The sequence below is a fragment of the Procambarus clarkii genome, chromosome 69 (genome assembly GCF_040958095.1).
Source record: "Procambarus clarkii isolate CNS0578487 chromosome 69, FALCON_Pclarkii_2.0, whole genome shotgun sequence".
Lineage (NCBI taxonomy): Eukaryota > Metazoa > Arthropoda > Malacostraca > Decapoda > Cambaridae > Procambarus > Procambarus clarkii.
The window spans coordinates 3,255,341-3,282,325 of record NC_091218.1 but is presented as its reverse complement, the minus strand read 5'-3'; the positions used below and the strand labels follow the sequence as shown (position 1 = coordinate 3,282,325).

Below are 26,985 nucleotides of genomic sequence, written 5' to 3'. Positions count from 1 at the left end.
AGCAGGTGGCTAGATACTAGGTATCATCTGGGAGAGGAAATTCTTCAGGAGTCAGAGAAGGAAAAAGACTTGGGGGTTGATATCACGCCAGACCTGTCTCCTGCAGCACATATCAAAGGGATAACATCAGCGGCATATGCCAGGCTGGCCAACATACGAACGGCATTCAGAAACTTGTGGAAAGAATCATTCAGAACTTTGTATACCACATATGTCAGGCCAATCCTGGAGTATGCAGCCTCAGCATGGAGTCCATATCTAGTCAAGGATAAAACTAAATTGGAAAAGGTTCAAAGGTTTGCCACCAGACTAGTACCGGAGCTGAGAGGTATGAGCTACGAGGAGAGACTACGGGAATTAAACCTCACTTCGCTGGAAGACAGAAGAGTTAGGGGGGACATGATCACAACATTCAAGATTCTGAAGGGAATTGATAGGGTAGATAAAGACAGGCTATTTAACACAAGGGGAACACGCACAAGGGGACACAGGTGGAAACTGAGTGCCCAAATGAGCCACATAGATATTCGAAAGAACTTTTTTAGTGTCAGAGTGATTGACAAATGGAATGCATTTGGCAGTGATGTGGTGGAGGCTGACTCCATACACACTTTCAAGTGTAGATATGATAGAGCCCGATAGGCTCAGGAATCTGTACACCTGTTGATTGACGGACGAGAGGCAGGACCAAAGAGCCAGAGCTCAATCCTGGTAAACACAACTAGGTGAGTACACACACACACGCGAGGCTGAACACCATAACCGGTTACTGTACCTGGCCCCTGGCCTAGACCCCAACATAACAGTTACAGAAGGCGTTAGGGAGCCTCCAAGCTACTAGGTGGGTGTGGTAGTGGGTTTAATGTCCAGTAGAGAAATATGTGCTTTTAATACATACTCACACTTGCTCGTACTTCACATTAATAGAAATAAACTATATTAATATTGTTGAAGTGACTTGTTACTTGTGAATTATTTGTAAGTGAGGCGGCCTCATGTGAGGTGAGGTGAATGACGTCACAGGTAGTCGATCCATCAGGCCAAGGTAGTCAAGAGGCACGGCGGGCAGTGTGGCGCCGGCCGTCGTGGAGAGAGGTGTTGCTCACCGCCCACCACAGGCCAAGATAGTCAAGAGGCGCGGCGGGCAGTGTGGCGCGGGCCGTCGTGGGGAGAGGTGCTGCTCACCGCCCGCCTCACTGGTGTTATTAATTAGTCACCTGTACAGTGCTGTAGATCAGGTTACCTGCGCCAGGCTTACAGGCAAGTTACTCTAGATGTTTAGTTATTTTATTACATTGTTTTCTGTTGGTAGAACAATATTTGCTGATTTTCTAATTAACCATGGCTACAAAATATTAAAACTTTATTTAAAATAATTCAATTAGCTCTGGTTTACTTGTTAGTAAATATGACAGTGTAATATACCTTTGTCTATTAGTAGACACTTTTACCTTGCTCAGGACTTTTCATGAAGCTTATTAAAACAAAATTAAATTCTAAAACGACTGCTACGTGATTACCTGTTCCATAACAGCGGCGTGTTAACTTTATAGTGAAATTGAACCTTCGACCAAAAGCAGGTGGAAAAAGTTTACAAATTATTATAGTTAAATTCTGGCAGTTACAGGGTGTTTCTTGTGAATTATCAGACTTCATGCTTTGAAATTCTGACCAAAGACTTTTAATTTAGCAAGTGTCACTCTTCACCCCCCCCCCTCCGACAATCCTATGTGAAAGCAACTAGCCATCCTGACTCAATGTCGTCCACGCTGCAGCCAACACCAGAGACGCCATAATTAGCATTAACCTCCTGTGTAACTAAACACTATATTTTGTCCAATACAAGTAAATATTAATGTATATTTATATAGTGTATAGGTCTGATAGTTGTTGGAAATTATAGCTCCCGAGTGTATTCCAACCAGTCTCCCTCCCGTAATAAATAACTATGTATAATAATAGTTCACGTATGAAAAACTATTTTAAATGAATCTTAGTGTTAAAATGTATGAACTGTTGTGGGTCAGGGCACGGAGGAGCATAGATTGAGGACAAGTTATGTGTGAAGCGTTCTTCACGTTCATGTTTGGCTGCCGGGTTAACGATCATATGGCCGTTGTTGAGAACGTTCATGTTTGGCTGCAAGGGTTAACGACCACTTGGCCGTTGTTGAGAACGTTCATGTTTGGCTGCCGGGTTAACGACCACTTGGCCGTTGGTGAGAACGTTCATGTTTGGCTGCCGGGTTAACGACCACTTGGCCGTTGTTGAGAACGTTCATGTTTGGCTGCCGGGTTAACAACCACTTGGCCGTTGTTGAGAACAGTCATGTTTGGCTGCCGGGTTAACGACCACTTGGCCGTTGTTGAGAACAGTCATGTTTGGCTGCCTGGGTTAATGTTCACTAGGCCGTTGTTGAGAACGGCCTGTAGATGAGTCAAGTCTGAGGTTGGGTTTTGACATAGTGGTAAGTCGGCGTTTTAGATCAACCAAAGTCTGACCTGATCGATTGTTTAGCGGGATATTTCTCAAACTTTTCATGAAACCTGGTTGATGGGGTTCTGGGAGTTCTTCTACTCACCAAGCCCGGCCCGAGGCCAGGCTTGACTTGTGAGAGTTTGGTCCACTAGGCTGTTGCTTGGAGCGGCCCGCAGGCCCACATACCCACCACAGCCCGGTTGGTCCGGCACTCCTTGGAGGAATAAATCTAGTTTCCTCTTGAAGATGTCCACGGTTGTTCCGGCAATATTTCTTATGCTTGCTGGGAGGACGTTGAACAACCGCGGATCTCTGATGTTTATACAGTGTTCTCTGATTGTGCCTATGGCACCTCTGCTCTTCACTGGTTCTATTCTACATTTTCTTCCATATCGTTCACTCCAGTACGTTGTTATTTTTCTGTGTAGATTTGGTACTTGGCCCTCCAGTATTTTCCAGGTGTATATTATTTGATATCTCTCTTGTCTTCTTTCTAGTGAGTACATTTGGAGAGCTTTGAGACGATCCCAATAATTTAGGTGCTTTATTGCGTCTATGCGTGCCGTATATGTTCTGTATTCCCTCTATTTCAGCAATCTCTCCTGCTCTGAAGGGGAAAGTGAGTACTGAGCAGTACTCAAGACAGGACGATACAAGTGCCTTGAAGAGTACAACCATTGTGATGGGATCCCTGGATTTGAAAGTTCTCGTAATCCATCCTATCATTTTTCTGGCTGTCGCAATATTTGCTTGGTTATGCTCCTTAAACGTTAGGTCGTCAGACATTATTATTCCCAAATCCTTTACATGCTGTTTTTCTACTATGGGTACATTTGATTGTGTTTTGTACTCTGTATTATGTTTAAGGTCCTCATTTTTACCGTACCTGAGTACCTGGAATTTATCACTGTTAAACATCATGTTATTTTCTGATGCCCAGTCGAAAACTTTATTAATATCAGCCTGAAGTTTTTCAATGTCTTCAGCCGAGGTAATTTTCATACTGATTTTTGTGTCATCTGCAAAGGATGATACGAAGCTGTGACTTGTATTTTTGTCTATATCTGACATGAGAATAAGGAAAAGCAGCGGTGCAAGGACTGTACCCTGAGGTACAGAGCTTTTAACTGCACTTGGACTAGATTTTATATGGTTGACCGTTACTCGCAGAGTCCTGTTTGACAGAAAACTGAGTATCCAGCGTCCTACTTTACCGGTTATTCCCATTGACTTCATTTTGTGTGCTATCACGCCATGGTCACATTTATCGAAAGCCTTTGCGAAGTCCGTGTATATCACATCAGCATTGTTTTTCTTCTAATGCCTCAGTGACTTTGTCGTAGTGCTCAAGTAGCTGTGAGAGGCACGATCTTCCCGCTCGAAATCCATGTTGGCCTGGGTTGTGAAGGTCATTGGTCTCCATGAAATTGGTGACCTGACTCCTAATCACTCTCTCAAGTACGTTTATGATGTGCGATGTTAGTGCAACTGGTCTATAATTATTTGCCAATGCTTTGCTCCCTCCCTTGTGTAGAGGGGCTATGTCTGCTACTTTAAGTGCATCTGGTATCTCTCCCGTGTCTAAGCTCTTCCTCCACACTATACTGAGTGCCTGTGCTACCGGCACTTTGCATTTCTTTAAATATTGAATTCCATGAGTCTGGACCTGGGGCCGAGTGCATGGGCATGTTTTCAATTTCTTTCAAAATTTAGTGCGTTCGTGTTTATATCAGTTATATTTACAGGGGTTTGAATATCCCGCATAAAGAAATTGTCTGGATCTTCCACCTTCATGTTTATTGGATTGCTAAACATGTCCTCATACTGTTTTTTTAGGATTTCACTAATTTCTGTCATCCTCCGTGTATGAACCTTCACTTGTATGAATAGGTCCAATACTGGCAGTGGTTTTTGCTTTTGATTTCGCATATGAGAAGAAATATTTTGGATTTTTCTTCATTTCCTGAATTGCTTTGTTCTAACGGCTTTTCTTCAGTTTCATATGAGTGTTTCAATTTCCGCTCGATTTCTTCAATCTCCCTATTTAAATTATTCCTTCTTTGACGGGAAATTCGTGTCTGCATAAGCAGTTCCGTTATTTTTTTCCTGTGTTTATAGTGTCGTCTGCGTTTTCCTTCTACGTTAGATCTCTTTCTGGCTTTCCTCAAAGGAACATGTTTCAGACAGACTTGATACGCTTCTGAAGTCAGTTTTTCTATTCCTTCTGTAGGACTTGTATTAGAAACGTTCCCCATGGAATGTTTGTAAGTTCCCTGTTTATTATCTCCTAGTCTATCCTTTTATTAAAATTGAATTTACTGAATAGCCCCTCTCGCTTTATCAACGTTTTAGGTTTGAGTATTGATGGTCGTTTGCACTTCAATGAGCTTGTGAAATGTGTTCATTTTATTATTTTGAGGCATTTAATATAATTTGTAATTTCAGATATGTACGAGAGTGCATCAGTACAACGGCACTGCAGCAAGGGTCAACCAGACCCAAGAAAGTGATCTCGTACAACGGTACTGCAGGTATGGAGGGATTAAAGTTACTTGGAAAAACTTCTCTCTAATCGCAGGGGTCATAATGTGTATATATTCCCACAAATACTATAAGTGAAGGGTTTAATCATTTTAATCATTTAACTCGCTATACCATGAGGCAGTGATCTTCTAATAGGTATAGTCTAATGTAATTTGTGCATCAACCACTTAAGTGGTAAACCATTCTTTTGGCCAGTAATTTGACCATTTAGTTGTAGGTAGTGTAACATGGTTAATGTTAATCTAACATTTTTGGGTACCTTTCAATCCTCTTGCCTCCCCTCTCCATCCACCCATCTGTTAGTCTCTTCTCTCCCACCAGTCCAATCAATTATAGACAAAAATTACCCAAGAGGGTGATGCTTCAGCTGGGGGTTAGAAGACTGTCCTGCGAGAGGAAAGTTATAGCATGAGGGGAAAGTGTCGGGGCAAAACTTAACAAGCTGAATATACCGTCGGGCACAGTTTCGGGAGACTGACCACTTGGCAGCTACGTGGCCATTATCCGCATCTTGCACAAGGTATTGGTAGCTCTGGAACGCTGCAGCATTTCTACAGATCAACAGATATTGTGGTCAGGTGGCAGGCCCTGTGAAGTGTTAGAGGTGAACGTTTCTGGGTCTCCAGAACTGCGTAACGTAGTTTACCTGGTTTGTTGTTAGTGCTACGTGTCCCTCATTATTGCAAGAAGAGACTATATAATTGGCAGAGCTCCTATGACCACAGGATAAAAGGTTTTAAAGCAGGGACACCAGACTACTCAAGGGGTCTATGGTTTTGCTGGGAATGAAGCTGTTGCTAATGTCACTGGGGGATATTCCCTTGTCCATGCTAACAAAGGAGGCTCCGAAGGAAGAGAGTTCCAGGCCGGATGTTCACCGAAGGTTTCCTTCATCCAAGACTAGAGCGTGTTAACTTACTTTCGGATGCTTTCTGAAGTTGTTGGAATGTGTAACTTGGGTAGAACTTTCCTCTATAGACTGGATGTGTGTTCCTGTACAAAATGTTGTCACTGGAGAGGGGCCAGTTTCTTGGCAGCTTTTCCTATGGTAGATTCTGGGCAGTCACTTGACTGCCCCAGAGCGCCTCCAAGCCTTTCCCCTGATTACTCTGATCACTAGTTACACCTTTGACTCGGGGTCCCAGGGAGAAAGGTAGATCTCTTGAGAGAGAAACCAGGTGGCAGGATGTTTATAAACGTGAAGGTTTCAGACTTTGTAATAATTTTTTATGGGCCTCTTTCTCCATCTATATATTTATATACCCAGGTACCTAAGAAGGGCAGCTCCTCCAAATGGTAAATTTCAGGTCTGGATGAATTTAGCCCATTCATGGATGGGTTGAACTGCAGTAAACTGTAGTAAACCAACCTGTCTTTTTCGACAAAGGTCAAATGCTCGTTTCCAGCATCCTTCCTCGGGTTAGGCTCATTGGTGGTGACCGCCCCCCTCCTTCCCTCCCGGTCAAATGTATTCATCCGCGTTTAACATTGTGTAAACAATTGGTTGCCATGAGTTATTATAATTTAAATTTCAATGTAAAGTTAGGGGGTAGGTTAGATTAGGTGTTAAGGTTCTGTTGGCTATTACTTATATTAGAAGTACGTGAAATGAAAGTTAGAGCTTGGAATTCTAATAGAGGTCGCCAGCTAGGCACTGAGACGTTTGCACACGATCTATTGAGTCAAGTGTAAAAGCTCGTCTTCGTAAACAAAGGCTAAAGTACATTCCATTCACCTACTAACCTCCTGCCCCCCCAAGGTTTATGAATGAAAAACCTGTTTTCACATGTCTCGCCTTGAGATGTTTCCGAGGCTTAGCATCACTGCGTCCCGGTCGTCGACCAGGCCTCCTGGTGGCTGGACTGGTCAACCAGCCCGTTGGACGCTGCTGCTCGCAGTCTGACGTACGAATCACAGCCTGGTTGATCAGGTAGGTCGCAACTGATGACGTTCAAACATATCTTTAACACTGATTCGTTGACGACTTTTGTTTGAACCACAATGCTGTAAATGCTTCACCCACGTACTACAAATAATTGCCAACATAACCTAAACACCTAACCTAACCAATGCCTAAATATGCACCATATACTAATTGTATAACAATTTTTTTTGTATTTCTTATTATATACTGCTTATCACATGGACCAACCAGGTCGTAACACTTGCACCAGAGAATCTTCTAAGGAACCAAATCTTTTGTATGGGACTTTACCTCATTTTGTTGTACCAATATCTCTTTTCCGTTGTATCCATAGTCGTTGTCTCTTGTGTAGCTCTCGTATCTCTAATTCCTTTTTTCGTAGTGAGTCTTCAAAAATGTATTGGCCCTCTGAGGCCAATGTTACAATTGGCAGTCATTTCATGGGTTGTCACACATTATTGAATCAGTTGACCTGGTTCCTATTCTGAGGGGAGAACCACAGCCTTCTCTGGGGGAGGGGGTGGCCCCTGTTACCAAATACCCGCAGGACATTACATGGTCTGTTACAGCTATAGCTGCTTTATGTAACTGGTCCTGGTGACCAGGCGTCTCTTTCTCTTGGTCTGGGCCTATCATTGTCTCCAGCCTGTTTGCCTTATCCATTATTTCTGTTCAATCGACAGAGTCTTTTATTCAATCTTATATTTTTTAAATGGACAGAAATATACTTTTTCTGCCATGTCCTGGGGGCTTACTGTAAGAATCTTAGTCCTGTGTACCCTTTGAAATCTATAGTCAAAGTCCATAATTCATCTAGGTCTGCTCAGAGTACTAGTACCATCATTATCACATACAAACAAGGATAGAACAAACTTCCTGGTTTCATGTTTTCTCTCAGTTGATGCTATTGATGAGTTCTGTTAGTAGTGTTTGCTGCACAATCCTGGCTGTGAAAAAAAAAACATAATTTGGTCTAGTTTTGCTTTGCCCAATTATCTAATGACCTAATAGACGAATAGCAGACAAATGTGTAAACGAATGTGTGATGGGAAACGTTGGTGGTCGTGCAGTCTCTAATACCAGTCACAAAATATTAAAAAAAAAAATAATTAAACTGCAAAGGTGTCTTCAGTGAGGTAAACTGTAGGATAAAGCAAAGGGAAAAATACATTTAAAAAATACTTTACTTTAAAAATAAATTAAACAAATTACAAAAATATCCAGGCTTGGCTCTAATACAAAGTGTGCAAAACAAACAGGATGAACAATCAAATTTACGTTATGGTTAGATGGAAAATAAAGGTGCAGGATACTATGGGCTAGTCTAAATCTGTTACACCACAAAGATGGGTTAACAGGTCTACTCAGCTGAGCACACAGGAGTAATCTAACTCATGTTGGGCAAAAACGCCCGATTTATACAGAATATCGGCCCAGCAGATGGCGCTGGTGACTACTTTAACTATTAACCGGCTGTTAAACTGCTTGTTTCGGAGGGTGTGGTCTCCCAGCGACCCAGGTGTGAGATGGGGTAGGTAGACTGGTGGTATTGTCTAGACGTCTGGTAGTAGTAGTTGTTCTTGTTTGCAGTTCTTGACTAAATAGATGTGAATGAGTAAAATAGGTAATAATGGAGTAGGCCGAATCTCTTCCTAGAGATTTTACCGTGACAAATGGCAATTCCATAATGTCGAGGTTTCATGGTGTCGTGGACTAGTAACAAGGAAGGTTAGACCTGCCTTAATGTGTGAGCGAACCCTTCAGGCCTGGGTGCACGAAACTAACCTTCTAAGTTCTCTCCCTATCATGGGAACAACTGAGTACCACTGATGACTTGCATAGTCTCCCCTGGTGATCTGGGCGTGCAACAACTCTTGCAATATCCTTGGCCAGCCCAGCCAGAGGCCAGCCCATAGAAACCATCAAGGCAGACCTTGGTCCCAGACCAGAGAATACAGGAGAGTGCACGGATGGATGTGCACTCCTGTTGATTCCACGCTGATGTACATCTGGTCATACTCACTCACCCAACTTAACACAAGTGAAAATCCTTTCTCTCATACCAGGACAAGCTTGTGCCACCTCCTTACTCTTCTGGGTGATGTAATCAATAACGTCTGTGCAGTCTTACTTTTTGAGCTTTGCTACCTGCGTTTATATTATAAATTTTGTTTCCTTGTAATTTCAATTTAGATATTGCAGGCTTTGGCTTTCTGGTACCTTCCCTAAACAAATTATCCCTTCTTTCACAATATATTTAAACGTAAAGACAGTGTTCACTCATTCCCATGGGTCTTCGAACATTATTTCCCATATATGTGAATCGTTCAGTGAATTCGAATAAAGTCAAGCTGGTTAATCATTACGTGTCGATTACATGTTGGATTAAAACGCTTGCCATGTCCAATAGTTTAGCTCGCTCGCTGTGCCACCATATGGTTCTTGTATCTTTTAATGGGTGGAGTCCCTATGATTGGAAGTCGGAATCGATTTTTAACAGGCGACAGTCTGCCCTTTCAGTTATGGTAGGAACTGCAATGGTTGTCATTTAATGGAGGTTATATATCACAGCTACTGTCTTTGGTCCTGCCATCGTCATGGTGACTGTTATGTAGTCTCTGAACTCCTCGCAGCCCGGGATATCAATCTCCTGGAAACCCTAATCCTTTATCAGCAGGGCCGCCACTCCTCCCCTTCCTTCCCTCTGTAGTGTGAGGTGTAATGTTGGCGCGAGTACACAGCCTTGTGGTACTCTAGTATTAGGGTCCAAATAGTCGGTGTTGGAGGAATCTCTTATTTTGTAGTTGTCAAAGAAGTATTTTATCGGAAGTGGAAGGTCATTCATAATTTACTAATGTAGTCAAGCCAGTGTGTCGATGGCTTTTTCAGTCTGTCAAGTGTTATATATTGTGTAGTAAATGTGCAGCTTCTCAGTATGTTAAGAATGTCTTGTGCAGGTCGGTTTGGCCTGACTCGGATTTTTAGTAACGTCGCCCAGTCTTGGGAACGTTTTGTGCTGCCCATATACATAGGTTTCTGATCTAAACAAAATAGGTTTTTATGCTGGTGTTTTCAGATCGTTGGGAATCGGTAATTTCTCTTATACCCGAGTGTTAAACAATATAGTCTTGACAAGAGATGTGGACACCTAGGTATAATTCAACTTCTTCCTTGTTACACGCAAATTTAGCTACAGTGTCAGTCATTATGGTGGGTTATATTTGTGAGATGGTATCCATACATGAGATTCTGAACCCTTTATTCTGCGACTATTTATAAGTGCAATTATGCTCTTAGTGTCGATCATGCTGGAAAAGTTTTAAAGAGCTTGAAGAGCAGACTTTGAAACGCAATTATTTCACCACCTCCTGTGACATTATATATACTGAGCTAGTTGTAGTTCAGCAGCAGTTTGTACAGAGGTCAGCCAGTTGTTAAACCTGACACTTACTGTGTGGAAGTATAGTTCCTGTACCTGCATACTGCTGCAGTCCGTCCTGTAGATGATTGGACTGGGTCATCGGTGTAGACAGTACTCATGGGATCTTAAAAGTTATGACGAGAGGCAATTATTTAAAGTGTGACAACTTTGGAAAGAGCAGATTCTCATTACCTTTCTTAGTGGCAGGTGTGTATGGTACTTGAATTGTGGGAACAGATGAAGAGGAATATCAGTTGCAGGTATATTGCATTTAAAAGGAATGTTCAGTTTGATTAGATTGTTGGGATTTTACTCGGTCATTTATCATACAAGGAGTGAGTTGGTATGTTGCACCACTTAATACGGTGTTAACGGTACAGAATACTTTGTCTCTGAGCAAGGCTGGAGATGTAGGGTCTCATGACTTTAAGGGAAAAGGTTGAGTTGACTTGTATGATTCTCTAGTATAGTTGGAAGCTTCAGTTCTTCCCTCAAGTTAATGATTCATGTGCATCTTGGGGTACCAAGAATTACCCTCATGGCTTCATTATGTATTACTTCCAATTTGTTCAAACAGAGGCGAGGAAGATAAATGCAATCAACTAACAAGTGTTGAATACTCTACCATATTTAACATTAATACCAATTTTCTTACCAGAAAGTATTTTCAGTGATTTGTCTTTTAACCTAAGATGGTCGTTTACATTGTCACTGATACCTACTCAAAGGTATTTGTGCTGCCTATATTTGTTTTGGTTGTTGACTTTGAAAGCTTGAGGGACATTGATTCATTTTAGGGAAAAAGAGCGATGGATTAAATTATATACAAAACTGAATTCGATGCTTTTAGCAGCGAGGGAATCGCGTAGAGGTTGCAGTCTCGCTTGGGTATTCGAAACAATACAAATGTCAGACATAACAGATGACAGCTTCATCAGCTATTGTGGGAATATCAGTTTATTTGGCGTTTTAGCACATTGAACAATGATGGGCTAAGCACGCCTCCTTTCGACGAACTAGATTAAAATGGTGTAGAATGTTTACTTTTGAGCCCCCTTGAAAGAACCGAGGCAGTTGTGATACAAGGGTACCCCATGAGGTATGTCAAGTATAACATCTCCAAAAGAGGTTAATTGTTCTAAGATTATTTCCCCTTTTTGATGAATCAAAAGCAGTTTTGGAGGTCAATAAATGTCGCCCGAGAACATGGTCCCTGTCAAATAAAATATTAAGTAAAGCAAGTCTGAATGATTCTTCCAGGAAGGAAACCATACAGGCTAGTAGCAAGTTGGAGTCTAATTTGAATCATTAGCCTGTCGTGTATAATGTTTTCAAGAACTTTAAACTTACAGGATGTCAGAGATGGGTCTGAAGGCACCAAGAAATCACATTAATGTGATGTATCAATGAGAAAATTAGGTGCTTGTGAGCAGGATTCGAACCTCGGCTCTGGGTAATCAGACATTCCAGGTTGCAATTTATTTGACCATGTGGTGGTGCAATTGTCTAATAACTTTGATTGGAAGTCCCCCGAGTATCGCTTCGGCTCTAACTCTCGACTCATTAATTTTTCTGATGTGGGCCTGAATTGTTGTTAATTTGGCTTGGGTATTATGAGTCAGTGTCCAGCTGTCAGGTAAGATACTATGCCTCAGACTAAGATTAAATAATAACAGCAGAGGACCAATGTAGGAGTTATTGAGGATGTAAAGGATGCCTACCGTCCTGGGTTGAAAATTAGGAAAGCAATACCGCGGATTTAAAACGTGGTTAAGTCATGCTGCAATGATGCATGTAACATTAAAAAGGTAAAATTATAGGAAACCAAATGTGTTTGATTAGATGCAAGATGTTACTGTAACGAAAAACGGAAACTAATAGCTCTTCTGTCCATTAGCCCGGTCATTATATTAACTATTCAAGAGTTCCCCAGAGTTCATACTACACTCTCCAGTTCAACACCCTGTAACCTCGATGATTGATCACCAAGGTACCACAAAAACAAGGCATTGTACCTGATCAGTTACAAGTAAACTCGAGAGACATACTTTTCACCGCAACCATCCATTCTAGTAAACCTATGTAATACAAGGAATGGAACTTGTCTGTACAACACAATATCAGAAATGTTCAGGTATCAACTGTAAGTTTGTACTCGTATATAATCAAGCCTTCAAGTCCATAAGCATCCGAGAACTCTTCCCCCTCCCCCCTCCCATTCCAACCTGCAACCTATCATAGGAAACCCAAGATCCCGGGATCGGAATTAAAGCCAATTTACAACAACAAATTAATCATTTATATTTACCATTAGGTCTTCACTTAAATGGGTAATACAATTCAACTATATCATTACATGTTCAATATCAATATGAATACACAAATGTGAATCACCATACAGGAAATTGACAGTTCTACGGCTGACTGCCCCTGAAAATCAAACAACACCTAAGTTGGAAAACACACTATACGTCACCTCACAAGCTCACTCACCCAAGACTGAGCCAAAGTTTGATAGAGAGGGGAGGGGGTGGGATGGTTACAGTTGAGTTCCCCACCCGGCCTGTGTAAGCCTCGCCTGGCTGTGGGACTCACGACCAGCGGTCTCCACTACTGTTCTGCTCAACATTCATTTTTGTCTCCTCTCAAAAGTACACTTCCATGGGTATTTGTGGGGGATCCTGGAGCTAAGCCTTGCCTACCCGGTAAGATAGCCTCAGGCTCTCCCTAAAACAATAGGCAGCTGCTTGTCTGAAGACACACCTTAGCCAGCTGACTACAATTATCGGCTTAGCAAAAGGCAAGGTCAACCTGTAGTCATTACTTCTAAAGGGTGAGATCCCTTAATTACTAAGACCAGACAGCATGGCGCCCTCAACTATCCTGTCTCGTTGTATGTGAATTTTACTAAAACACATTTATAGTGGTACATTACAAGATAAAATAGTAGGGTAAGAAGGGCATAAGTGACGAACGAAGTTAAAAACTTTCAAAACTATAATGTTTATTTTATCAATGTTTAATACAGTTTTTTCAATGTTTCGTACATTAGGTAGTGTAAGTATGGTTTTTCAACTGTAATTATCATTGCAACATGCCTGGGAATGAGGGGAAGGGAGGAAATTAGAAGAGAATTCCAAATGTTTTAAATTGATTCATAGTTGATCATTTCATATACTGTAAGAAAGAATTATCGTGAGAGATACAGCAAAAATTAGACTTTAATTTCGGGAGGAGAAACGTTTAGGGAAGAGTTTCAAATTGGTTAAGTCAGTTTCAATGAGGTTATCTTGATCATCTTGAGATGATTTCGGGGTTTAGTGTCCCTGCGGCCCGGTCCTCGACCAAGCCCCCTTTTGTTACATAAGAACATAAGAACAAAGGCAACTGCAGAAGGCCTATTGGCCCATACTAGGCAGTTCCTTTTTATAACCACCCAATCCCACTCATACATGTCCAACCCATGCTTGAAACAATCGAGGTACCCCACCTCCACAATGTTACGCGGCAATTGGTTCCACAAATCAACAACCCTGTTACTGAACCAGTATTTACCCAAGTCTTTCCTAAATCTAAACATATCCAATTTGTACCCATTGTTTCGTGTTCTGTCTTGTGTTGATACTTTTAATACCCTATTAATATCCCCTTTGTTATGTCCATTCACCCACTTGTAAACCTCTATCATGTCATCCCTAACTCTTCGCCTTTCCAGTGAATGCAACTTAAGCTTTGTTAATCTTTCTTCATATGAAAGATTTCTAATTTGGGGAATTAACTTAGTCATCCTACGCTGGACACGTTCAAGTGAATTTATATCCATTCTATAATGTGGCGACCAAAACTGAACTGCATAATCTTGTAACACGGGTTTGGGTTCTCTCTCTCTTTACTTCCTTCTTTCTACTCCCTCTACCCGTATTCTTACTTTTATTTCTAAACCAAGGGACTCCAAAACTTTTACCAAAGCCAACTCCACGCCACGTGGTCCTAAGACGATTGACCGACTTAGGATTCTACACCCAGTATGACGTGACCTAAGCTCTGAACAAAACCCTAGAGTCACCTCTGCTGCCACCACCAGACCAGTAATGCAAGAGCAATGATCGAGGTCTGGATCGATCACGCTAATTAATCAACCTAGGGGCTTGATCCCCACTATAAACGATGACCTTGAGTGTGGAATAAATTACACGGTAATGATAATTCCGATTCGATGTTAGAATCGGCGCCCAATGCAACTCTGCCTCGTGTGGACCACGTGACCAGGACAAGTATACACATAAAACACATGGAAACAATAAAATGCAAATTAATAACAAATTTAATTTATTAAAAGAAAACTAAAACAAAATCTAAATATGTTCACTCCCTATTACTTTAACACTCCCTACTTGACCTGAGTGGCAAATGAGAAGACTATTTCTATAATTAACAATAGCAACTATACCTTGGGCGACCAGCTAGATGTCTTGGCTGGTCTAGGGGAGAGGTAAGATGTTTGACCTCTCCTAGCTGCTTCCGTGACCACACTGATTTGTCCTCGTCTGGCCTAGCCCAGACTAGAACCTTGTATCCTTCCGCCTAGTCAAAGTTTTACCAAGTTACTAGCCAGGTTTAAGTTATAACAATTAACCTCTGTTGTACTTAATTGATCCAGACTGGTTGAATTATTTTACTGAATTGAATTACAAACATCTAACGGCAGAGCTGTTCCCGATCACAAAAATGGTTATTAAAACTTTGAGAAATATTAGACCTGTCAACCCCTGATGACCTATGACCGCCGGTCACTCCGCTTTAAAAGTTAGATCTGATTCGTGACGTCACTGATGGTGACTTAAACTCAATAATTAGAATACTCTTGATATTGTATCCAGTACTATTATACAATACAATTTTAATGCAAAATGAATAAAGGCTAATTTTCTCTAAATTCCTGAATACTATAGGATGATTCATTATACGCAGATATGAACAAAGCGTCGGTTATTTCCACCGCGAATTCCCCTGGGGGTCAGGTCACCATGCGGCTCAGCTTCCCATTCTCTTTTGTCGATAAACCACTCTGGATAATTCTTACAACAGCCTAGTTTGTTACAACCCCCCCGCACAAGCACTTAGTAAACCTTGTTAATTTGTTAAAATTCACGAGGTTTAGTATCCAAACCCACAATTCAACTCATGCCACAAACAAAAGCTAACCTAACTAATAAAATTTGACAAATAATAGTCCAACATCATAATGAACATGTTCATATTTCATAAATTTCTCAGCTGTCAACTGACAGCAATCCTCTAATATCAGGAAACATACATCCTATCCTTACTGACATAGCTAAATAACATGTCCCTACTCTACCATCAAAAACTAGCTATTAAACTCTCTTGGCTCTTCACTAGCCAAGTCCATGTGTCCTCTAGAGCCGGCCACACCGTGCTCAAACAAACATTAAAGTTATATCATCAGACTGAACTTTCAGTCATCCGGGAGCGTACTACGGAACTATCAAACTCACATCCGTGTACTAACCACTCCCCATCAATGTCAACCTTGACATGTTAAGGAACACACCTAACGTTTATTACATATATCTAAAAATAAAAATTCCTATACTATATCACAGGTTTCAGCTGACTGTACAGCCAAGTGTTCTCACTCACTAGAAGTGTCAATGTTTATATTGGTCCGCCTCTCCTGTGTTCAAACATTCTGAAAAAAATAGCACAACATAATTTTCCATAACCGTTTGTTCTGGGCTGAGACAATTACACAGGAGCTTCGATTTTGATTACTGACCAATTTATAGAGTAAAATTCATATGTTATACCAGAATTATTATTTTAAATCTGTTTTTCAACATTTAAAAAGTATTGATTCTAACTCTGTTTTTCAACATTTAAACAAAAGTGTCCAGATGTTCTTTACACAGATGTTCAGAGCCAACTTTGTTGTTTGTATCAATTGTTCATATTGAGTAATTGGAAAAAAAAAATCGATGCTGCTGGATGCTGAATGTAGTCGCTGACGATGACGGTGTCGATCTTGCTTCTTCATGTGTAGACATCAATACCTGGTCCTCTTGTACTCCCATCCGGTACTCCTGAATGACGACAGAGTGTAGTAGAGCTGAGTGCCAAGTGACAGCTGTAGAATACTGTTACTTCGGCCATTAATCTTGCTCTCGACAGTCCACACGCCTTCGTATCAATCACAGTTCACACGGCAGTCTTGATGTTAAACTTGACGGCGCAGATGACCACAGCAGAGCAGAACTGGATGTACCAACGGTGTCTCTTAGCAGGAGTGGTGTCAGAAGGTCGTAGAGGCGGGTTGCTTGTTTGCAGAACAGGCGAATCTCGTCTTCCATCATTGCTCACGTCATCTCAGGCGTTTCTTGATGTCCCCAGGTTACTAGGCCGTAAACACCAACTGTGTATACCCTCGTACCGCCGACTTTAGGCCAAAGGAGACAATTTTGCGACCTTCTATTGGCGAGTCCCGGTACTCTGTAGGGAAACCGTGCCTTCCACCTGTGACCGCCTTACTTCTGCTTTCTTGTTACTTCAGATGACGTAATCATTAATCTTCCGGCGAAATTCTTGAGTACTGCTACGTGCTTTCCATTTCTTGACCTCTCCTCCAACACTGCTGGACTGACTGCAGTCTTGATGACGCAGCAGGTGGGTATTGGTGATCTCGAGACAGCTACCCCGGCGTTGTATGGCACCTCCGGTGACTGCTATAATGTGGACAGCTCGCTGGCCCTGACAACCTCGTTAGTGACGTGAGGCGTCGGCCGGGTGACTCTTGGACAGTCACTCATCCCCAAAGTAACTGATGTATGGGTTACTGGGTCTGGTGGGGGAGGGCTTTGTGTAACGTGCCTCCCCCTCGGTCTTTACAGACAAGGGTTCACGTGTGGCTGGAACAACTGGGTCGGTGTACCAATCAGACCTGGGAACAGACAGACACAACACAGCGGAAGCATAGATATACTCTGGGTTTGGTGGAGGTGGAACCCCAGAGCACGGTAAAAGTTGCTACCTGAGTTAAGTATAGACATAGTACATCTCATTGCCTTTACAGGAAAATCTAATGAACACTAAATTATACTAACTAAGGAAGTTACTTTACTGTATAGCGCGAGATCTCGTCACCATAGGGTGGCGAGACTGCACCTGACTACTGATGAGCGATGACAGAGGGTCATCCTCATCTTCTGACTCGTCGGTGAAGCCATGAGTCAGCACTGCTGAGTCAGGAACTAGACCCGCTGAAGGCAGTTCTAATTCCTCTCTAGCATGATATTGTTTCAATTTATTTACATGAATTGTCCTTTCCACCTGGTCCTCGAACACTCCTTTTATAACAAGATTAACCGGCCCCGCCCTTTTAATTACTCTATATGGTCCTCGCCACCTCGGAGCTAGTTTCCTGCTCTGATTGGCGGGCGCAGCCTCATTCACTCTCAATACGAGGCTTCCTTCCTTCAACTCAAGAGGGCGCACTTTCTTGTCATAAAAATGAGCATACCGAGTCCGTGCCTTCTTGGACGCTTCAGCTGCAATATTCCATGCATTTCTCATTTTACCAAGGACCTCTGAAGGATAGTCCTCCCCGTATGCAACATTATGTCTGTTAAGCAGACCTGAGGGGAAATTGCATGAATTACCAGTAAACAAATGAAGTGGTTGGGTGTTAATTGATTGGTGGATGGCAGTATTCAAGGCGAACTGAACATAGGGTAGGTGTTCATCCCAGGTGTTTGCATCATGTTCAGCAAGGATTGCAAGCATATCCTTGACTGAACGATTAGTCCGTTCCGTCATTCCGTTTGCTTGTGGGTGGTAGGCCGTTGTAAAAGCCGAAGTTGTCTCTAAAATCTTACAAACTTCTCTAAATATATTCCCATTGAATTCTTGACCCCGGTCAGAGACTAAAACTTTAGGAGGTCCGAATACAGTAACGAACCTACGCAAGAATGCATCTGCAACCGTACGAGAATCCTTCTGAGGTAATGCAACTAGTGTAGTGTATCTAGACAGATGGTCAACTAGCACCAACACGTATCTGTTACCCGCATGACTGTGGTGTAAATCAATCAGATCGGCCCCCACACGATCTAACGGTTCACGAATTTCAGGAAATTCCTGAAGTGGGGCTTGTACCTTAAGGGTACCTTTCCTCCTCTGGCAACGAGGGCACGACTTCACGAAATTGATTACCTCAGAAAGTAATCCTGGAAAATAAAATAGAGACTTTGCTTTTAAGTGCGTTTTAAAGATCCCCGGATGCCCTGCAATTTTTGAAGCATGCGCAAGCTTTAACGCTGATGACCGCAACGCGTCCGGAATAACTAGCTGAAATACTGCCCTATCATTCTGGCTATTAATATAATACAGGACGCCCTGTTTCATCTCAAAATCATGTATAGGTAAGTTCTTTTTCTTTTTCGGGTATTTTCCTCCTTCTAAATACTCAATAATCTCTTTCCATCTAGGCTCGCTCATCTGGTATTCTCTCATTTTATCTGATGGAATGGTTTCAATGTTTTCATTAATTTGAACTGCCGCTATATTTCTACTTAGCGTATCTGGCACAACATGTGCTGGACCAGGCTTGTACAAGATCTGGAATGAGTGGGCCGAAAGTTCGTGAGACCAGCGTGACATTCGTGGGCATTTCGTTCGCTTTTTAAATATGTGTGTTAACGCTCGATGGTCTGTGTAGATTACAAAATGCCGCTGAAATAGGTAAGGCTCGAAATACCTAACTGATTCTACTACTGCCAGTGCCTCCCGATCCGTAGCTGAATAACGAACTTCAGGTCCTTTGACCTTCCTACTGAAATAGGCTACTGGATGGGGTAAATTATCTGCGTCTCGCTGAATTAAGCACCCGCCAATAGCAATACCGCTGGCGTCAGTGTGCACTTCCCACTCTTTATCAAAATCAGGAATAGCCAACACCGGTGTCGTGATTAGTTGGTCTTTCAGTTTGCGATAGGCCTCGTCATGTTCTGATTTCCACACAAACTTCGCATTTTTCTTTGTCAGATCAGTCAGGGGTGCTGAAATGCCAGCGAAACCTTCAATGTGACGACGAAAATATCCGGCCGCCCCCAAAAACCTACGCACGTCCTTTGCTGTCCTTGGAGTAGGCATGTCAGCAATGGCGCGGCAAGAATCTGGGTCAGGTCGGATACCGTCTGGGCACACCTGGAACCCCAGAAATTTGAATTTCTGAGCCGCCAAGGTGCACTTCTGAACATTCAGCCTGAAACCTGCCTGATCTAACAATTTCAAAGTCTCAGTCAAGTCCTGTAGGTGTTCCTCAAACGTCCTGGAATATATCACAACATCATCCAGGTACGCTAAAGAATGCCTACCCAGTACCGGACTAAGGATAAAGTTGATGGCCCTCTGAAACGACGAAGGCGCTGTCTTCAAACCAAACGGCATCCTACGGAATTGATAAGTGTGCCTACCATCCGAGAATGCTGTTTTTTCCCTATCCTGTTCTGCCACCGGAATCGCCCAATACGCCGATTTTGCGTCAAGAGTTGAGAAATACTTAGCAGCACCAAATTGATCTATTATCTCCTGTATTCGGGGCAACGGATACACATCACCCTTAGTTAATTCGTTCACCTTCCGGTAGTCAACACAGAAACGATAACTACCGTCCGGTTTCCGAACTAGCACAACAGGAGAGAGCCACGGTGACGTACTAGGCTCTATCACGCCCTGTCTCAACATTTTCTGGCACTCCTCCCTGATAATGTTCTTTGCCTGTTCCGGCAACCTCCACTGTCTCGTGTACACAGGCAAATGATCACCAGTTGGAATGGTGTGCTCGATCTTATCAAGGAGACCAATCTGGTCATCCTCTGTCGCAAACAATTTCGGGAATTTTCGTAAAACTCCTCTCAGTGCCTTCCTATCTGCCTGTGCAACATGTTGCAAATCAAGTGCTGAAATTAATTTTTCCACTTCCTCAACATTCTGTGCAACATTTCTCGTCTCGTATTGTACTTTGGATGGTGTTTTAGTTTTCAACATATTCAGTGCACTACATTGTGCAGTGACGGCTGGCGTCTCAGCTGACTCATGGTGAAAGATTTCTGTGTCCTCCACCATGGTTCCCTGAGATACCCTATCACCTGCCCTGAAGCGAAAAGTCTTATGTGAAAGATTGACAACTGGAATGAGTGCACCTTTATCGAGCACTACAACTAAGTGATGAGGAATTAATAAACTATCACATCTCCCAGCCACCTGAAGGGTGGTACCTGGTTGTATGTGACGTCCCACGGCTACTTTAATAAATTTAACAGAATGTGGTGGGCAACTCTGTTTGGTCAATGCATGCAAGGCGCATGACCTCTTAACTGTGTCTGGAAGAGACTTAAAAATCAATTTTGGATAGTGCGCATTATATTTCAGCTTCCTCTTAATTGAAGCTACAACTGGGGGATGGTCGATCATCTCCACTGGGTAGGAAGTCTGTCCCAACTGCAACCTGCAGTTCCTAGCCCCTTTTTGAGCAGACAAGGAATAATCAAATCGCGACAGAAAATCAGTTCCCATTAAGATGTGACCAGGAAAATCAAGGTTCTCTACGATCGTACATGTGTGAGGCTGCAATGCCCCATCAATCTCAAAATTAACTGTACCTTGACCTACGATCTCAATCTTTTCCCCATTGACTGCTGTTAATGTCTTTGCGCAACGTTGAAGACGTGCATACTTAAAATTGCTGAAGGCTGACTTTTTAATTACCGTTGCCTGGCTTCCTGTATCAACAAAAGCTGTCAATCTCACACCTTCCACTTTCACCTCAAAAGTAGGCCTACCATCACTAGGAGCCTGCTTTCATGCTTTCGTAGGAGTGACTTCGCAATCCCTCTGTATATGCCCGCGCTTCCAGCAGGAGTAACACCTCCGCGGATCTCTGTTAGTACCCCGCGCAGGGTGGCTCGAACTTGCAGCTGAGGGCTGCTTCCCGCCTGATGAACCCGCGCCACAGTTCCTCGGCTTGGCTCCCTCGCCTTTACTTAACGCCTCTACGTATGGCGACAACTGAGTGCCCGGCGTCTCCGTGCGCATCTGCCTGTCTACGGCTGTGGCGGCCTGGGGTTGGGGTTGAGGTATGGTGTGGGTGGCCTCGGGTTGGGGTGTGGATTGAGGTTGGGGTTGAGGTATGGTGTGGGTGACCTCAGGCTGGGGTGTGGATTGGGGTTGGGGTGGGTATGGGGTGGCCTGGGGCTGGAATGGGTATGGGTATGGGTATGGGGTGGCCTGGGGTTGGAATGGGTATGGGTATGGGGTGGCCTGGGGTTGGTATGGGTATGGGGTGGCCTGGGGTTGGTATGGGTATGGGGTGGCCTGGGGTTGGTATGGGTATGGGGTGGCCTGGGGTTGGAATGGGTATGGAGTGGCCTGGGGTTGGGGGAAGGGTTGGTATGGGAACTGAGGATGGGGTTGGTATGGGAATTGAGGATGGGGTTGGTGTTGTTGTAGTGACGGATGAGGTGTACCTAGGTGGTCCCCAGTGGTGTCGGAAGAGGTGCTGTCCTCTACACTTCCACTTCCACTGGTCCCCACTGACTGGTCATTATCTGGGTTAAACATTTTCTGTGATTCCTGGTGTGCCACGTCTCTTCTAAACTACCCTTTAGTACACCCTCGACCCGGACTCACTACAACCGTGATCTTACACAAATAATAAAAAAAAAAAATCGCAACTCTATTCTAAGAGAAAACTACTAACTTCCCAAAATAGGAAATACACAGATTTATCGAGAGAATCGCTGAAGTGAATCCAGTGAATCCAATGCCCCGCACTCGTGTCTGACCGTGAAATATCCCACAGTTCTATTGCTGAAGCCTAAGTCCTTTACGTTAAAAAAAAATTAAAGAATCTAATTTATATAAAACAATTTAAATGATAACGCAACTAACGCGCAGCCCTCGTGATGGATTAATAAAGAATATTTACTGTACTTGAATACTAAACGCGCTTGAAGTGAGCAGCGTGGCCACTGATGACTGATGGAGCAGGACCAGCTGCGCTGAAAAAAAACTAAGTCCCGCGCTTTTTCGCTTAAACGCTGAAAAATCAAAATCTTTGTTCTGAAGGAAAATAACTAGTTTTACGTTAGTAAATCGCTCTAGCGATTAATATAGACACCCAGGACCTATATATGCTTACTAAAAATTGAATTTTTATCAAAAACTGCGTTTTTACTCCATTGCTGGACTCTGCCAATTTTCCTGACTCTGAGGGAAAAAATATTCTATCACCCCAAATATCACAAAACTCCTTTAATTCACAAAAATTCGGGTTTCTCGTTCCCGGATATAAATACGTTATTATTTACTACTGACGTTATATGCAGAACAATACTGACACATCGGGCGGTTTCAACACTCACTAATTCGAATTTTCGTCAAAATCCGAGATTTTCACCTCAAATGGACTCTGACAAAATTACGACACGATTTTCTCGAAAAATAACTAAATTCGGCAAAAATGTAATTATCACTGTTTAATGCTTTACGAACAGAATTACGTCCCTTGCGCGCACTAGAGTAATACTGACCCTAGGATATACACAAAACCTGAAAATTAGAATTTCCGCCAAAAAGTCAGATTCTAGCCCAAGCTGGACTTAGAAAATTTTCCACCTACGTTTCTACTGAAAACAGAATTCTAAGTCTAAAAACACAATTCTACCGTCTTACTGGTAAAAACTAGAAAATATCACACGCATCGACTGGGGAATCCTAATGATACCCAGATCATACACGTGACCCACGAATACAAATTAATTATAGTTAACGACTTTCCGACATTGACTTAGCCGAAAACTTATCCCAAAATACTTAGAAATATTCCGCGGACAAATAACATTTACACGCAACTTACTATCCCTTAAACTCCTTCACTTATCTATCGTGACCGACATATAGCCCTAAGTCCAGAGGATTAACTACCCTCTAGTAACAACGCCTCTGACTTAGACTAATAGAACAGGGAATAACAAAACTTAACGTACGCACTTAGCCTAATATGCAAGAAAACGCTAAACACTTTGATAAAAAAAATTTTTTAACCGGGGATTGAATTTAGGGGAAAAAATTAATCTAGAACAACGCAAATAAACGGAAATAACTTTATAAATTTAAGTATACTTAATTAAAAAATGCACTCGACTTAATCTTATAATTGCTCCTACCGGCTCGCCGTACCACACCTAGCCTAGAGGCCACACCGTCTAGGTTCCAACAGAGCGACACGCAGCTTTCAGCAACAATTATGACTAGGGACGACTCAACCTCCACTAAGTGTGCGATCACTTAGTTGTTGAATCGCTGCTAGGTAGGTTACTAGTCCGTCCCTCGGAGGCCGCAACGCCCTTCACGGATTACGTTTTTCCTAGCGTTTTGGGTCGTCTAATAACGCCCTCGGACTATCTACTGGCGTCCCATAGATATATCCGCCCCCGACAGCCCTCAAGGAACTGCTGTTGAGAGTATGGTGGCTCCCAACACCTCTGAATTAATTGCAATGGGTCGAGTATGGTACCCAGTCCAATCAACTCGGAGCGGTCTCCTTTTCAATAAATCTATTTTTTTAATTCTAATCTTACTAACTAACCTTAATCATATCAGCCCGCATGACCCAAGATTCGCCAATCCCCACTCAAACGCACTTGTGGGGCGCACTGCTAATCCTGGCCCGCGGCTGTCTCCTTAGCATCCGCGCACGTGTTCGAACGGCTAGACGCGTGAGCCTTTCAACAATTTCAAACAAAATTGTTGAAACCACCGCTGTGCACCATTGTAACACGGTAATGAGTTCTCTCTCTCTTTACTTCCTTCTTTCTACTCCCTCTACCCGTATTCTTACTTTTATTTCTAAACCAAGGGACTCCAAAACTTTTACCAAAGCCAACTCCACGCCACGTGGTCCTAAGACGATTGACCGACTTAGGATTCTACACCCAGTATGACGTGACCTAAGCTCTGAACAAAACCCTAGAGTCACCTCTGCTGCCACCACCAGACCAGTAATGCAAGAGCAATGATCGAGGTCTGGATCGATAACGCTAATTAATCAACCTAGGGGCTTGATCCCCACTATAAACGATGACCTTGAGTGTGGAATAAATTACACGGTAATGATAATTCCGATTCGATGTTAGAATCGGCGCCCAATGCAACTCTGCCTCGTGTGGACCACGTGACCAGGACAAGTATACACATAAAACACATGGAAACAATAAAATGCAAATTAATAACAAATTTAATTTATTAAAAGAAAACTAAAACAAAATCTAAATATGTTCACTCCCTATTACTTTAACACTCCCTACTTGACCTGAGTGGCAAATGAGAAGACTATTTCTATAATTAACAATAGCAACTATACCTTGGGCGACCAGCTAGATGTCTTGGCTGGTCTAGGGGAGAGGTAAGATGTTTGACCTCTCCTAGCTGCTTCCGTGACCACACTGATTTGTCCTCGTCTGGCCTAGCCCAGACTAGAACCTTGTATCCTTCCGCCTAGTCAAAGTTTTACCAAGTTACTAGCCAGGTTTAAGTTATAACAATTAACCTCTGTTGTACTTAATTGATCCAGACTGGTTGAATTATTTTACTGAATTGAATTACAAACATCTAACGGCAGAGCTGTTCCCGATCACAAAAATGGTTATTAAAACTTTGAGAAATATTAGACCTGTCAACCCCTGATGACCTATGACCGCCGGTCACTCCGCTTTAAAAGTTAGATCTGATTCGTGACGTCACTGATGGTGACTTAAACTCAATAATTAGAATACTCTTGATATTGTATCCAGTACTATTATACAATACAATTTTAATGCAAAATGAATAAAGGCTAATTTTCTCTAAATTCCTGAATACTATAGGATGATTCATTATACGCAGATATGAACAAAGCGTCGGTTATTTCCACCGCGAATTCCCCTGGGGGTCAGGTCACCATGCGGCTCAGCTTCCCATTCTCTTTTGTCGATAAACCACTCTGGATAATTCTTACAACAGCCTAGTTTGTTACAATCTAAATGGGGCCTAACTAGAGCAAGATATAGCTTGAGAACCACACCAGGTGTCTTGTTACTAACGCTGCGATTAATAAATCCAAGTGTCCGATTTGCCTTATTACGAACATTTATGCATTGATCCTTTTGTTTTAAATTCTTACTAATCATAACTCCCAGATCCCTTTCGCAATCTCAACACCATCTAGCTCGTATCTTGTAACTCTATCATCATTACCTAACCTCAGAACTCACCTGAGGAGACCTCGCCCAGTGCTGGACACGCCAAGGATGGTCAGGTAATCTTCGTCTCCAAGACTCGGCCTTCACCTGTTCTGGCACTGACAGGCTAATCGCTGTGGACATGGACAAGTCAGTGGAAGACAATTCAACACACAAATAGTAAGTTCGTGAAAATCAAATCCACATCCAGGTGTCCTTATTTACACAAGATGGTGGCTGTGACCACACCCAGGGGTCCTTATTTACACAAAATGGTGGCTGTGACCACACCCAGGTGTCCTTATTTACACAAGATGGTGGCTGTGACCACACCCAGGTGTCCTTATTTACACAAGATGGTGGCTGTGACCACACCCAGGGGTCCTTATTTACACAAGATGGTGGCTGTGACCACACCAGGTGTCCTTATTTACACAAGATGGTGGCTGTGACCACACCCAGGTGACCTTATTTACACAAGATGGTGGCTGTGACCACACCCAGGTGTCCTTATTTACACAAAATGGTGGCTGTGACCACACCCAGGTGTCCTTATTTACACAAGATGGTGGCTGTGACCACACCCAGGTGTCCTTATTTACACAAGATGGTGGCTGTGACCACACCCAGGTGTCCTTATTTACACAAGATGGTGGCTGTGACCACAGATGGGTGACCACTGCGGTCAAGCACTTGCAGCTGCCCGAGGTTCAGGAACCACCAGGAGGAGGATGTTGGTAACGTTTGTACCTGTAGTACTGAGGCGCGAAGCTGCTAGAGATTGTTGGTGGTGTACACAGTGGGGGACATGTGTACCTGTAGTACTGAGGCGCGAAGCTGCTAGAGATTGTTGGTGGTGTACACAGTGGGGGGGACATGTGTACCTGTAGTACTGAGGCGCGAAGCTGCTAGAGATTGTTGGTGGTGTACACAGTGTGGGACATGTGTACCTGTAGTACTGAGGCACGAAGCTGCTAGAGATTGTTGGTAGTGTACACAGTGGGGGACATGTGTACCTGTAGTACTGAGGCACGAAGCTGCTAGAGATTGTTGGTGGTGTACACAGTGGTGGACATGTGTAAGAATGTTACTTGGCTGCCCTCGCTACTCGTCTTGAGGTTATCTTGATATGATTTTGGGGCTTGGCGTCCCCGCGGCCCAGTCCTCGACCAGGCCTCCCTTTTGTTACACCCCCCCCCCTCCAGGAAGCAGCCCATAGCAGCTGTCTATCTCCCAGGTACCTATTTACTGCTAGGTAACAGGGGACATCAGAATGAAAAACTTTTTGCCTATGTGTCTCCGCCGCCCCCGGGGATCGAACC

At 43.0% G+C, this 26,985-nt stretch overlaps 1 long non-coding RNA gene across 2 annotated transcripts; it reads left to right on the top strand.

Annotated features, from left to right (window-relative positions):
• The first annotated feature begins 1,044 nt into the window (after nucleotides 1-1,044).
• On the top strand, nucleotides 1,045-26,852 carry LOC138355724 (uncharacterized). Of its 2 annotated transcripts, XR_011224009.1 has the most exons (3): nucleotides 1,045-1,260; nucleotides 4,924-5,009; nucleotides 25,690-26,852. It is a non-coding gene; the product is annotated as an uncharacterized lncRNA (long non-coding RNA). The 2 variants fall into 2 exon arrangements; XR_011224008.1 differs by lacking the exon at nucleotides 25,690-26,852 and having other exon boundaries at nucleotides 4,924-8,188.
• The last annotated feature ends 133 nt before the right edge of the window (nucleotides 26,853-26,985 follow it).